The sequence below is a fragment of the Monodelphis domestica genome, chromosome 4 (assembly GCF_027887165.1).
Source record: "Monodelphis domestica isolate mMonDom1 chromosome 4, mMonDom1.pri, whole genome shotgun sequence".
Taxonomy (NCBI): domain Eukaryota; kingdom Metazoa; phylum Chordata; class Mammalia; order Didelphimorphia; family Didelphidae; genus Monodelphis; species Monodelphis domestica.
The window spans coordinates 260632825-260647984 of record NC_077230.1 but is presented as its reverse complement, the minus strand read 5'-3'; positions in this window follow the sequence as shown (position 1 = coordinate 260647984).

Genomic DNA, 15160 nt, shown 5'->3' with positions numbered 1-15160 from the left:
ATTGCTGGAAGCCATGAAAAGCAGTATAGATCAAACCAAAAAGGAAAATCAAAAGATCTTAGCTAAAAACCAATCATTAAAAACTAGAATCAGACAAGTAGAGATCAATGATCTCATAAGACAGCAAGAATTAATAGAGCAAAGTGAAAAGAATGACAGCTTAGAAGCCAACAAAAAATATCTCATTGAGAGGGTGGTTGACTTGAAAACAGATCTCAGAGAGATAATTTGAGAATCATATGCCTACATGAAAACTTGGAAACAAACAGAAACTTTAACATCATACTACAAGAAAATATCCAAGAAAACTGCCCTGATGTACTTCAACAAGAGGGAAAAATAGATAGTGAAAGAGTCCAGAGATCACTCACTGAACTAAATCCTCAAAAGACAACCTGAAAAATGTAATTGCCAAATTCAAGAGCTTCCAAGCTAAGGAGAATATATTACAAGAAGCCGGAAAGAGACAATTCAGATATCAAGGAGCACTAATCAGGATTATGCAGGATCTGGCAGTCTCCACACTAAAAGACCTCAAGGCTTGGAATATTATATTCAGAATGGCAAGAAAAGTGGGTCTACAACCAAGGATCACCTACCCATCAAAATTGACCAAATATCTCCAGGGGGAAAGTATGGGCATTCAACAAAATAGAAGACTTCAAAATATTTGTAATGAAAATACCAGAACTAAACAGAAAAGTTGATACTGAAATACAAAAACCAAGGGAAACATGAAATGGTAAGTAAGAAAGTTTCTTTAAGGGCCTCAGTAAGGCCAATTTTTTTAATATTCTGATATAGGGGAAATGTTATTTACATATCACAAAAATTGTGTTCACTATTATCGTCATTAAAAGAAGTATTCATAGATAGAGGTTGGGGTACTAAGTAGTTTAAAATCATATTCCAAAAAAAAAAGAAAGAATGAAAAGGGGTGGAGGAATAGAAGATGGCACCAATAGAAACTTTAAGGAATTAAAAAATTAGGATAATTTATAATACACCAGAAGGCACATGAAAGGGGGAGGCAAAGAATACTATTTTAAGATATAGAGGAAGAGAGTAAGCGATTCAATTCAATTCAATTCCAAGAGGGAAGACCATCTAGATCCATTGGGGTATCAAATTCTATCTTACCCTTTAGGAAAGTTGAGAGGGGAAAACTAAGCAGAGAGAGTCAGGGGGTGAGTTAAAAAAGGGAGGGAAAGAGAGGGAAAAGGATATTTAATAGATGTTAAAATATAAAAAGGGAATAAAAAGGGAGGAGGAAGAAAGAGAGGGGGAGGGTGGGCAGAGAAGCAATACTAGAGAGATAGAATGGATGGGGTAGATTAAAAAGACCCTAAAGATTGTGGTATATGTTGGTGATGGAATACTATTATGCTAAAAGGAATAATAAAGTAGAGGAATTCCATGGAGACTGGAACAACCTCCAGGAAGTGATGCAGAGTGAAAGGAGCAGAACCAAAAAAACATTGTACACAGAGACTGATACATTGTGGTACAATCAAGGGTGATGGACTTCTCCATTAGTGTCAATGCAATGTCCCTGAACAATCTGCAGGGATATAAAAAATACTATACACAAGCAGAGGATAAACTGTGGGAGTAAAAACACCAATGAAAAGCAACTGCTTGACTGCAGGGGTGGAGGGGATATGACTGAGGAGAGACTCTAAATGAACACTATAATGCAAATTCCAACAACAGGGAAATGGGTTCGAGTCAAGAACACATGTGATAACCAGTGGAATCGTGCGTCGGCTATGGGAGAGGGAAAGGTGGTGGGGGGGGGGAAGAAAATGATCTTTGTTTCCAGTGAATAATGTATGGAAATGACCAAATAAAATAATGTTTAAAATGAAAAAAAAAAGACCCTAAAGAAAAATAAAAGGGTAATAAGAAGGAGGGGGGGGGAAGAAAGAAAAATAAAATAAGGGTGCTGATGATTAGAAACAGAACACTGGTGTAGAAGGAAATACTGAAAGAAGAAAAGGCAGGACAAGGAGAGAATATCAAAATGTTGTGAAATACACAGCTGGAAATCATAACTCTGAATGTGAATGGGATGAACTCACCCATAAAATTCAAGTGAATAGCAGAGTGTATTAGAAACCAAAATAGCACCATATGTTTTCTACAAGAAACACACATGAGGCAGGTAGAAATAAAGTGGTAAAGATAAAAGGCTGTAGCAAAACCTATTGGCAATAAACTGAGAAAAAGAAGGCAGGACTTGCAATCATGATATCTGACAAAACCAAAGTAAAAATAGATCTAGTTAAAAGAGATAGGGAAGGTAATTTCATCCTTATAAAGGGCAGTATAGACAATGAGGATATATCCATACTCAACATGTATGCACCAAATGGTATAGCATTCAAATTTTTAAAGAAGAAACTATTGGAGATTAAGGAGGAAATATATAATAAAACTGTAGTAGTAGAAGACCTGAACCTTCCTCTATCAGAACTAGATAAATCAAATCAAAAAAGTAAATCAGAGAAAGGTAAGAGATGTGAATGAAATCGTAGAAAAACTAGAGTTACAAGATATGTGGAGAAAACTAAATAGGGCAAAAGGGAATATACCTTCTTTTCAGCAGCATGGTACATTCACAAAGATTGACCATGTTCTTGGGCATAAAAACATGGCAAAAAAGCACAAAATGGCAGAAATGATAAATGCAACCTTTTCAGATCACAATGCAATAAAATAATAATTAGTAAGGGTACATGGAGAGACAAATAAAAAAATCAATTTGAAATTAAAAAGTATAATTCTCAAAAATAAGTTAATTAAAGAACAAATTATAGAAACAATAATTTCCTTGAAGAAAATGACAATGATGAGACATCCTTTCGCAATCTATGAGATGCAACAAAAGTAGTACTCAGGGAAAAATTCATATCCTTGAGTGTACATATCAACAAATTAGGGAGGGCAGAGGTCAATGAATTGGGCATGCAAATTGAAAAACTAGTAAGTGAACAAATTAAAGATCCCCAGATAAAACTAAATTAGAAATCCTAAAAATTAAAGGAGAAATTAATAAAATTGAAAGTCAAAGAACTATTTATTTAATAAACAAGTCTAGAAACTGGTACTTTGAAAAAAACAAACAAAGTAGACAAAATACTGGTCAATTTAATTTTTAAAAGGCAAGGAAAAAAAACAAATTAACAGTATCAAAGATGGAAAGGGAGACCTCACCTCTAATAAAGAGGAAATTAAGGCAATCATTAAAAACTATTTTGCCCAATTATATGACAATAAATATGGCTATCTAGGTGATATTGATGAATATTTGCCAAAAATATAAATTGCCTAGATTAAAAGAAGAAGAAATAAAATATTTACATAGCCCCATATCAGAGAAAAGAATTTTAACAAGCCATCAAAGAACTCCTTAAGAAAAAATTCCCAGGAACAGATGGATTCACAAGTGAATTCTATCAAATTTTCAAAGAACAACTAATCTGAATATTATATAAACTATTTGACATAATGAGCTAAGAAGGAGTTCTACCAAATTCCTTTCATGACATAAATATGGTACTTTTCCCAAAGTCAGGTAGACCAAAAACAGAGAAAGCAATCTACAGACCAATCTCCTTAATGAACATATATGCAAAAATCTTAAATAGAATACTAGCAAAAAGACTCCATTAAGTGATCATGAGGGTAATTCATTATGATCAGGTGGGATTTATACCAGGAATGCAAGGATGGTTCAATATTAGGAAAATCATCCACATAATTGATCATGTCAACAAGAAAACCAACAAAAATCATATGATTATCTCAATAGATGCAGAAAAAGCCTAAAACAAAATACAACACTCATTTCTATTGAAAACATTAGAAATAGGATTAGAAAAAATTAGAAATTAGGAATAGAAGGGCCTTTCCTAAGAATAATAAACAGTATATATCTAAAACTTTCAGCAAACATCATCTGCAATGGGTATACACTATAAGCCTTCCCAATAAAATCAGGAGTTATCATCTCTATTCCTCTTACCATCTCTATTATTTAACATTGTACTAAAAACACTAGCAGTAGCAATTAGAGCAGAAAAAGAAATTGAAGGTATTAAAATTGGCAGTGAGGAGATCAAGCTATCACTCTTTTCATATGCTATTATGATCGACTTAATTAATCCTAGTGAATCCACTAAAAAGCTAGTGAAAAAAATCAACAATTTTAGCAAAGTTGCAGGATACAAAATCATCCCACATAAATCATCAGCATTTCTCTAAACTTCCAATTCATCTTGGCAGCAAGAGTTAGAAAGAGAAATTCCATTTAAAATCACCCTAGACCCATGATGGCAAAGCTATGACCCACATGCCATCACTGACACATGTGGCCATTTTTGAAAATACATGGCCACATGAGGGCTCAGCTTACCTTGGAGAATGGGAGCTACTCAGAGAGCCATGATCACACAGTCATGGTCATAGCCATGCCCTGACCCACCCCAGAGGGAAAGGCTGCTCCACTTGCTGGCCTTAGGGGCATGTGGCAGGCAGTGGCTACCAGGCAGCTGAAGCACATTGGGCTTCTACAGGAGGAAGAGAGGAGGAGCCTGTGGGCAGACAGGCTGGTGGCTGGCAGTCATTGCTCAAGGAGACCCCAGACCAGCTGGCTGGGGATGGGTGGGGCCCATGTGCAATGGGGAAATGCCTGGGACCCTCTACCAGATACTTTTAGCACCCTGAAAAATTTAGCAATGGCTTTACTCACAATTTTTCCCCTCTATGTACTTTTGTGAGACCTTATTCTCAGTGTTAAATAGTATCAAAAATAACAAAAGAAACAGATTGACAGATGAAGTTACTAATACTTGCTTGGGGTTGAAGTGTACAAAATACCAAACTTCAATTGAAGATTTAGCCAATGAAATTCAGCAACAACAACAAAAAAAATCACTAACAGACAGGTTAGTTGAATAATTCCCCCTCCTTCTCACTTACCTTAGTTCAAGGCACCCCACACAAGTTAAATAAAATCAAGAATAACAAAAGAAAGCCGACTGACAGATGAACAATGGAGTCACTAAGCAGGTAAGTTAAAGAATTAGTTTTAGGTTTAAGTACAGTTATATATTATAATTATACATTTTTATTATTTAAACTATAAATATCTCAAAATTATATTTTTTTTTCTTGAAGTGACACACCACCTAAGTTATCCTCAGTTTTTTGGTAAATTTTGACACACCAAGCTCAAAGGGCTGCCCATCACTGCCATAGACAATATAAAATACTTAGGAATCTATCTGCCAAGCAAACAAAGTAACTATATGAATGAAACTACAAAACACTTTCCACACAATTAAAATATATATCTAAATAATTAGAAAAACATTAATTTCTCATGGGTAGGATGAGCTAACATAATAAGAATGACCATCCTACCCAGATTTTTACTTATTTATTGCCATACACATCGAACTACCAAAAAAACCTTTTTACTCAATTAGGAAAAAAAAATAACAGAGTTCATTTGGAAGAACAAAAGATCAAGAATATTAAGAGAAATAATGAAAAAGAATTTGAAGGAGGGGGACCTAGCAATATCAAATCTTAAACTGCACTATGAAGAAGTGGTCATCAAAACTATATGACACTGTCTAAGAGACAGGATGGAGAATCAGTGGAATAGACTTGGGATAAGTGACATCATCAAGACAGTCTGTGATAAACCCAAAGATCCTAACTTTTGTGACATTAATCCACTATTTGACAAAAACTGCTGGGAAAATTGAAAAACAGTATGGGAGAGATTAGGTTTAGATAACCATCTCATACCCTACACCAAGATAAACTCAGAATGGGTGAATGACTTGACTAAAAAGAAGGAAACTATAAGTAAATTATGTGAACACAGAATAGTATACATGTCAGATCTTTGGAGAAGGAAAGATTTTTAAGACCAAGCCAATGTTAGAAAAAGTTATAAAATGCAAAATAAATAATTTTGATTACATTAAATTAAAAAAAATTACAAACAAAACCAAGCAATCAAAATTAGAAAGGAAACAACAAATTGGGGAAAAATCTTCATAACAAAAACTTCTGACAAAAGTCTAATTATACAAATTTATAAAGAGCTTGATCAATTGTACAAAAAATAATCAAGTCATTCCTTAATTTATAAATGGGTAAGGGACATGAATAGGTCATTTTCAGTCAAATAAATTAATATTATTAATAAGAATGTGAAAAATTATTCTAAATCTCTTCTAATCAGAGAACTGCAAATGAAAACAACTCTGAGGTACAACCTCATACCTAGCAGATTGGCTAACATGACAGCAAAATAAAGTAATGAATGTTGGAGGGGATGGGACAAAATTGGGACATTAATGCATTGTTGGTGAAGTTGTGAGTTGATCCAACCATTCTGGAGGGCAATTTGGAACTATGCCTAAAAGGCACTAAAAAACTGCCTGCCCTTTGATCCAGCCATAGCACTACTGGGTTTATACCCCAAAGAAATAATAAAGAAAAATACTTGTACAAGAATATTCATAGCTGCTCTTTCTGTGGTGGCAAAATAATTGGAAAATGAGGGCATGCCCTTCAATTGGGAAATGGCTGAATAAATTGTGATATATGTTGGTGATGGGATATTATTTTGCCCAAAAGAATAATTAACTGGAGGAATTCCATGTGAACTGGGATGACCTCCAAGAATTGATGTAGAGTGAAAGGAGCAGAACCAGCAGAACATTATGCACAGAGATTGATACAGTGCGGTACAATCTAATGTAATGGACCCCTCTACTAGTAGCAATCCAGAAAAATTCTGAGACACTTATGAGAAAAAGCGTTATCCACATTCAGAAGAAGAACTGTGGGAATAGAAACAGAAGAAAACAATTGCTTGATCCCATGGCTCAATGGGAATAAGATTGGAATATCGACTAAATGATCACCCTAGTGCAAATATTAATAATATGAAAATAGGTCTTGAACAATGAAACATTTAAAATCCCATGGATTTGCATGGCAGGAATGGGAGGGGACTGAGGGGAAGGGAGGGAAAGAACATGCATCTTGCAACTATGGAAAAATATTCTACATTAACTAATGAAATAAAATTTTCAAAAAAATAATTGTCCTAAATCTAAGTTTGGCTTTATCACCTCTCATCCTACTCACAAAATAAATTCCAGTAACTCTGTCATATTATTAAGGACAAATGTTAAAGTTCTGTTTGATATTTAATATTCTTTAAAACTTAACCCTTTCTAGCTCTTTTAATCTTCTTAAACTCATATCTCTCTAAAGACCTTCTATTGGTTGAGCTTAAATGACCTGAATGCTCTTCCTTTATCATATATAACATCTGCCTTCTACTTATCCGTGTGCCTGGCACATAGTAATTGCTTAATAAATGTCATTTGGTTGATGATTATTTTCTTCCTTTCCATTTTCACTCTTTCATTCCATCTTGTTTATTTAATAAAATAGAGTCCAAGAATAAAATCTTGTCTTTACTTATTAATAACATATATCAATATGGCAAGGACTTGTGATTTCACCCCTGCACCACACTGATGCAGATCATAGTTCCTCAATAACATATTTTAGAATTATTTCATAGTGACTCAAAAATTTTCCCATCTTCACAAATGTAGGAAATGTCAGAAAAAAAATTTTGATCTCAAGTTTTTCTCACTTTAGATCTATTAATCTACTTAAGAAACCATGTTGTCTCTTGTGTTGATAATACTATATACCCAATAAATAAGAACACATTTACATTTTGTGAGGGTTTAACAACTAACATTTTCATTTATTGGTAAGGTGCTATACCCACTGAAATTCAACTCAATCAAATACAATCAAATTCCTCAAACTTATTAATGCTACTCATTCATGTATAGCATTAGACATATGAATCCTATATCCAATATAGATATTCATATATCTGGAGGAGAATGTCAGTCCACCAAATTTACAAGGGAGATAATATAAAAGAATTAAACAAATAACATAGATATCATTATACCCATGTTGCCTGTTATTCAAATGAGATTCTACATTTAACAAAACAAATACCACTCACAGTCCAAATAAGTGAACAATTTAAAATAAGCATTAGAAGCTCCTCATAAATTATCACAACTATTCATTTTCCAAATGAGGCAATTAATTAAGATTTGATTACAATGTAAAAAATGTGGAAAAATAGTCTGCCAACAGCATGAGCAACTTAGAGAAAAACAACAACAAAAAATCTTCTCAGATGTTGTTCATGATATTCCTAATGAACAAACACAATTAGTTGGATTGTAAATGACATGCCTGTGGAATCATAAAGTTGAACAGAAAATATGACTTCTAGTTAATTACTCACAAATAGCAGAAGTCATGCCGAATTTTCTCACTGCAGTCAAAATAAAAAAAGGGATAATGTGTACATCTGAAGTTTCTATACTTTGGGCTTCTTTAAGCTTTCCTTTGGTTCAGGAGTTCTTTTGGATATTTCATCCAAGGAAATCAAAATGTGCTAATTTTTGTAACAATTAAAGACCCATGGGGTGACTAGTCCTGCTGATAGTTCTGTAATTATCCTTTAGAAGATGCATTTATTTGTATATATGTTGTAATTATGCCTCACTTAATATCATTGGTAAGAGAGAATTTTGACATAGGAAATACTTCACTGGAATGTCTTTAAGCTAGTGTTTTGCTCTACAAAATCAAGTTTTTAAAAGTAGTTCAGGAAAATAAGGACAGTTGGACCTGATATTTTCTCTTTTTTCTAGTCATTTGTGTGATGGAAAATATAATCTTTATTGGGGAATATGAGTTGATAAGTATAATTGTTCCCTTCCCATGCCCTAACTGAAGTATCCCTCAGTCTGCAAGTAGATTTTATTTTAAACTGAAATATATTTTAGCAATACTGTCATATTTTTAATATCCCTTTCCCATCACCCTAACCAGAGAAATATCCCTTTTAAACAAGATTTTATAAGAAAGAGAAAAAAAATAAATTCATCAAAACCAATGAAAAAGACAAACAAATCTGTTAATATGGGCTATGTTTCACACAAAGTCATTCAACTATGTAAGGATGACTAGAGGTTCATTATCACACATCTTCTTTGTGACCAAATATTGTCATTAAAATGAGAATATTTTTTACTTTTTTTTTTCAGTTTACAGGGTGGTAGTCTCCTTGTGCATACAATTTTCATTGAACCACTTATTTCTCTCTGTATTTGTTTATGTATATTTAAAAAATCTTTGAATTCCACATACCTATTCTTTGTGTCTATGGGATTTCAGAATTTTGTTGGTATTGATTAAGGTGTTTGTGTGTGTTTGTATCTCTGTGTGTGTATGTTTGTGTGTGTGTGTTTGTGTAAAACTATAAAGAAAATTCTAACATGTTTTTGATTTTGAAAATCACACTTGAGCCACAAAAGGCAATTGTTGATACATACACCCATACCTACACACTCCTTTTTAAAATCATATCCAAATTATCTTTTCTGTTTTGGAAATAACTTGAAATTGTGCTTTTTTAACATTTAATACTCTGCCATTTGCTTTGAATTGTTAGCCCCACCTGATTATACTCCTTGATGTGTTCAGATCTATGTATTGCAAGATTCTGTATTTAGCATGGAAGTCATTTATCTGTCTCTCCTGCTTACACTATTTTCTACCCCCAAATCAGAAATATTCTAGATATTTAAGCAATAAAACCCCAACCTAGACCATAAAAATTCAGAGCAAAGATGCTTCATTCTATACGTAATAGATCATTTAAACATTATTGAACTTTGAGATTTATCTGGGTGGCTCACTGATTAGAAAGTTGGGAATAGAGATAGGAAGTTCTGGGTTAAAATTTGGCTCAGACATTTCCTTAACCCTAACTGCCTAGCTCTTACTGTTCTTCTGCCTTGTAACTGGTTCTTAATATCAATTCTAAGACAGAAGAAAGGGTTTTTAAATAAAAAAAATAATAAAGTTTCCATGACAGGTATTAGGTTTCCCCACCCTCTTGGACTAACCTTAACTAATGTCTACAATGTTTCTCTTAGAATTTAATTTCTAAGGCCAAGCTTTCATAACTACTTAAAATTGAAGATTTTTGGAATGGGACAGAGATTTTATATTATCCATTATGTGTACTTTATTGAGAAGTGGTTCCCAAATTTTGCAATGTTTTCCCTTAAGGCAAGGTTGAAAGGGATAAAATGCACAAGTCAATCAGAAGGCAAAAATAATACAAAGGTGAACTCTCCATGTTTCCCAATTCCTCTTATGATATATGGACTTCTGTTATTCAATTAGGAGATAAAAGTACTATAATGACATTCTATCATAGCATCTGTACTTGTTCTAAACTGCTTATTTTGAAGCATATGATATTGTGGTCTAAAAAGGGTCGGTGACTTGACCAAGAGTTATATAAAAAGTGAATTGTAAAGACAGAATAAGAAGTATCTTTGGGATCTAAATTCCAGTCCTTTTCCATTTGGCCACACCATCGACATTCCTTCTCTTGGATTTTACCTCCTGTTTTACTACCCTTTCTTTTGAGGATAGTTCTATAAGCATTCTAATTCAATTATCCTGTCAGTACTTATAGGAAGTATGCTATCCACATGATACATATCTTGAGTATTGTCTTCAGTTTTAGGCCAATTTAAGAAAGACAAATGCAAACTGGACAATATTCAAAAGAGAGTAACTAATATATTCAAGAATCTTGAGTTTATGCCATATACAAATTAGTTTTAAAGAACTATAAGAGTTTAACCTAGAGAAAAGAAGACTCAAGGGCACAGGGATGAATGATAATTTTTGTGTATTTGAAAAGTTATCACAGACAAGAATTATTTCTTGTTCAGTTATACACCATACTGTGAAACCCTATGAATCATATTGTCCGTGGCATTTTCTTGATGAAAATACTGGAGTGGTTTTACATTTCTTAACTCTAATGATTTAAGGCCAACAAAGATTAAGCAACTTGCCAAGGGTCACACAATCTGAGGACAGATTTTAATTCAGGAATATATTTTCCTTATCCATGCCCAGTTCCCTTTCATCTGAGACTCCTAGCTGCTCTAGAAATCCTCAGCTCTTGGCATATGTCCAAGATCTCTATTTGCCTGAGGGACAACAGAAGCTAGGATAGGAGAAATCCAGGCAGAATCACAGACTACTGAATCATGCTCTTTATTGGAAATAGAAATTGACCTTACAGTATGCTATTACATCTTTGTATCTGAATTCCCAACTTGTTCCTTCCTAGATATCTGAATATTAAAGGGATTCTACCATCTTTGTCACCATGAAACTCTACAAAAGAGTCATAAAATTTTAGAGTACTAAGGGACACATAGAGCCAACCTATATCCCTGTCCCCCCAAATCATCAACATTATCTCATAGCTGTCACCAATTCTTTTATTCCATACTTTCAGTTATAGGGAAGATACTGCCTACTTATTTCTTATTATTGAATTAAACTTAGTTGTAAAATTAGTTAATCAGCCTTCTGGTGGAGGGCATTCCCACATTAGAGTTACACAATGATAGATCTTAAATTATCCTTTGGAAAGTCAGATGTTATAAATTTGTTAGATTTTATTGTTATTCTTTACTTGTTTTCCTGAAAGTCAAGACTAAAACCACCTACTGACCCTTTTAAAATAAAAACTTTCAGTTCTAACCTAGAGAAAATATAAAAGAAATATAATCCCTCTTTCACATGATAGGGATACAAATATTTGAAAACAGCTCTCATTTCTCTTTAAAGTATAAATCCATTAAAGATAAATTGCTTGCGAATCATGTCTCCCCAATATTGTACTTGTGAAGGCAATATCAATACATTTTATAAGATTTTTTGAATTTGTCCCCATTAAATTCCTTCTTATTTAGTATAACTCAATGCCTAAGTTGCACCAAGCAGCTTCTCCTGGAGACTTAGCTTCTGGGGTTGACCTTGGATTGACATTCAGCTTGGACCTTGACTTTGGCTCTTGGACTGCTTCTTGGAGAACTGCTCCTTTGGGTGAGTGAGTAGCTGGCCTTCCTTTACTGGCTTCTGGAGAGATTAGTTTCAGAGAGGTCTTCCTTTCCTGGAGGAGGCTGCAAGGGTATTATCCTTGCATACAACACTACTAGGTCCTTGGGCTGAGGATTAATGAGCCCTGAGAGGGGTTAGCTGGACACCAAAGCAACATTTAGTGATATAGGCTAGACATTTTTTCTACCCTCTTCTTACATTTCTCTACTTTCACTCTTTCCACCTCTTTGTAAATGAATGCTACTAAAAGTAATTTTGACTTGAGCTATAATATTTTAAATCAGCAACCACAATTTTACCTTAGAATTCTCATATTAGCATGAAAACCTAGTTTTAAATTCTTAAAGAAGAGGACATATAGTATAGTAAATAAAGAACTGACCTCAGAGTCAGAAAGTCCTGAGTTCAAATTCTGACTCTGATAAACACTGTATATGTGACTCTAAGCAAATGACACAATCTTCCCATTCTAATGAAAACTTGGGGGAAAGAAGGAAAGAAAGAAAGAAAGAAAGAAAGAAAGAAAGAAAGAAAGAAAGAAAGAAAGAAAGAAAGAAAGAAAGAAAGAAAGAAAGAAAGAAAGAAAGAAAGAAAGAAAGAAAGAAAGAAAGAAAGAAAGAAAGAAAGAAAGAAAGAAAGAAAGAAAGAAAGAAAGAAACAAAGAAAGAAAGAAAGAAAGAAACAAAGAAACAAAGAAACAAAGAAACAAAGAAAGAAAGAAACAAAGAAACAAAGAAAGAAAGAAACAAAGAAAGAAAGAAAGAAAGAAAGAAAGAAAGAAAGAAAGAAAGAAAGAAAGGAGGGAGGGAAAGAAGGAAGGAAGGAAGGAAGGAAGGAAGGAAGGAAGGAAGGAAGGAAGGAAGGAAGGAAGGAAGCAAGGAAGGAAGGAAGGAAGCAAGGAAGGAAGCAAGGAAGGAAGGAAGGAAGAAAGGAAGGAAGGAAGGAAGGAAGGAAGGAAGGAAGGACAAACAAACAAAGAAACGTAGTCTGCCCTTAGGGAGCTCACCATCTAAAACAACTATGCATAGCCAAGTCCATAGTGTACAGTAAAGATAAAGAACAGACAATAAGGTAAGTAAGAAATAAACAATAGATGGCACAATAATTTAAAAGGATTGGTAAAGTTTTCCTGCAATATATAAGATTTTAGCTGTGACTTGAAAGAAGACAAGAGGCTGAGATGAAAAGGGAGGCCATTTCAGGAATAGGGGGCAGACTGAGAAAGTAGACAGGGCTGAAATAAAAGGTGAAATATGAAAATATTATAGCGACAGAAGATTGTTGGATGGGGTTAGAAAAATTAGTGATCATGGTAATACTGAATAAAAACTATTGAGAAACAGAGACAGAGAAATAGACGAAGGAGAATGAGAGAACAGCATTATGGAAAGAGCTGAACTTGAGTAAGAAAGGTTTGGGTTTGAATATTACCTCTGATCCATATTATGTGAAATTTTGGAAAAGGCATAAAATCTCTACTTCTTCAAGGGCTTGAATTAAACTTAGTTGTAAAATTGGTTAATCAACCTTCTGGTGGAGGGCATTCCCACATTAGAGTTATACAATGATAGATCTTTCTAAAACATCCTAATAAGCAACTCAGAGATTAAAAGCAACCTTCGCTAGATGATGTACAAAACATACTTAGCTTTTGAGGAGACAGTCATGTTATTAATCATTCATTTAACTAGCAAATTCTGGAATAATACTGAATTCATATAGAAATACATGCATCTTATATTTTACTTCATTTCAGAGTTGTTCACTGTATCTGTGAAAATCAGGAACTAGTTCACAGATAATTAGGTGCAGAGGAGGAGGGAAAAGATCAGACATCAGGAAGTGTAGGAAAAGGAATAAAAAAGAACAGTAGATTTTTCTGAGCACATCCTTCCAAAGGGATTTGAACTCAATGCAATTAATATCATGTATAACAAATTCCAATTGGAGTGACAACCATTATTTCACACACATATGAATTGGTAATGGATACTGAATATATTGATGAAGGGATATGATGACAGTTTATGGAGAATGATAAAAAAAGAATGGAGGCATCACATAATTTTAAAGGATATAAACTTTCTTTCATTCAGCTTTATTTAGAGTTGGCTAATTCAATTTCTTTTCCTTACTGGTACCAATATTGTCACTGTTCTTACATAGAGGCCTTTTTGAAATTAATGGAGAAATAAAATTTTCTCAGAGTAGACAAAGGATTTATGATGATTGTCACTATTACTCATATCCTTATGCATGTATATCTCCATTTCAGTAATCAAACTCATCATCATCATTATTATTGGTATCATCTTTAATTATAGAAAAATTTTAAATGAAATGTTTAGTTCTGGTTTATTCAAATGCAACTGTCAGAGAGGAAAATAACTTAGCCTTTGAGCTTTTTAGAAATGAAAGAGACCTTAGAAGTCAAGTGATTTAACTCCAACCCTTTATAAATAAAGAAACTGAGTCTCAGAGAATAAAGTGACTTGCAAAATTTTTAATAAATAATTAATTGATCTAGTACTATATAATAGGAATGCTCATTGAAATATATGTGAAAATTCTGTTATATACTGGACTATAAATATAAACTAAAACTGGAAATATAACAAAATCAGTTGAAAAGTCAATAATTGAATGAATAAAACCAGAGAATATATAGTACTAGTTATTGATTTGAATGCAGCATAATATAATTGAAAGAAAATGAGACTTAAAGGCTTTGGTTCTATTCCTGATTTTGACATTCAATAATTGAGTCATACTAAGAAAACCCCTTCATTTTGACTCAAATGAAAAAAGAAAAAGATTGAGTTCTTACACATATCACTGGAGTAGTCTCTGCTCATGAAGATACAAATTTAATAGTCTATGACTTCAAAGGGCTTATGACATATTAGAAGATAAAAGGAGGAGTAAGGGATGGAGAGGGCACCGAAGAAATATGTAGAAAATAATAATTTATGAAATTAATGTGAAGGGATAGAATGCTAAAAAGTAGGAATGGAACTGAGTGAATTAGGAAAGACTTTCTATAGAAGGTGGTACCTATGGTATTCATTGAAGAAATTCTGGA